Here is an 824-nt window from a genome sequence, read left to right as displayed (position 1 = left end):
CTCCTGGTGCAAATGAATTGAAGGCTTCAGGGTAGGGTAGGGCAGTATATTATCTTGAGGAATGGATCTGGGGCAAATGCTAATAAATAAAAACAGAGGTCCTGAGCACAGCAGCCCCTGGGGATGGGTCAGCAGTGGACAGAGCCACTGAAGGAGACTCAGGACTGGGATAATCTAACCCAATCAAAAGGTAAAAAAATTAAATCAGATGAGGTCAGAGAGGCTCTGTTTGCCTCCTAGAGGGCTTCCGCTTTGCTCCCACGTTTGCCCTGCATCTTTGCTCTCTGAGAAAGCCTTCCTACCCAGTGGAGAGATTTCCCATTCATCTGTCAAAGTCCAGCTCTAAGGGCACTTCTGAGGAGCCTTCTCATTCTACCTGACCCTTCATATACTCTTTGATCTCAGCACGCAACACATCCGTCGTCCAAGATATCCAGGTTCTCCTCTTCTAGGGGCCAGAAACTCGAGCCCACCATTTTCATCTTTGGGACTTCAGTACTTGTGTAGCGAGCACGCCATGTGTCGGGGGGAAGATGGAGGAGAGGAAATGGATAAAATAGATCCAGAACACGCAGCGGAAACCGGGTGAGGCGCGGACTCAGGACGCGGCCCAGTCAGGCTCATGGACTTGGATTAGAAGCTACCGCCAGGCACCAAAGCCTTGAAACAGAATGCGGAGGAAACAGAGCCTCTGGGGGGCGCCCAAGACCTTGGTGTCTGTTAGGAACGGCTAGCAGCCGCTCCAACCGCCCCTTGCCTAGTGACTCAGCCACTATCTCTGGCGGGGGCGTAGGGGCCCGAGGACAGCGGGGGGGGGGGGGGGG

This window comes from Octodon degus, unplaced genomic scaffold, assembly GCF_000260255.1.
Source record: "Octodon degus isolate 3935 unplaced genomic scaffold, OctDeg1.0 scaffold00072, whole genome shotgun sequence".
Taxonomy (NCBI): domain Eukaryota; kingdom Metazoa; phylum Chordata; class Mammalia; order Rodentia; family Octodontidae; genus Octodon; species Octodon degus.
This window is presented reverse-complemented; position numbering follows the sequence as displayed.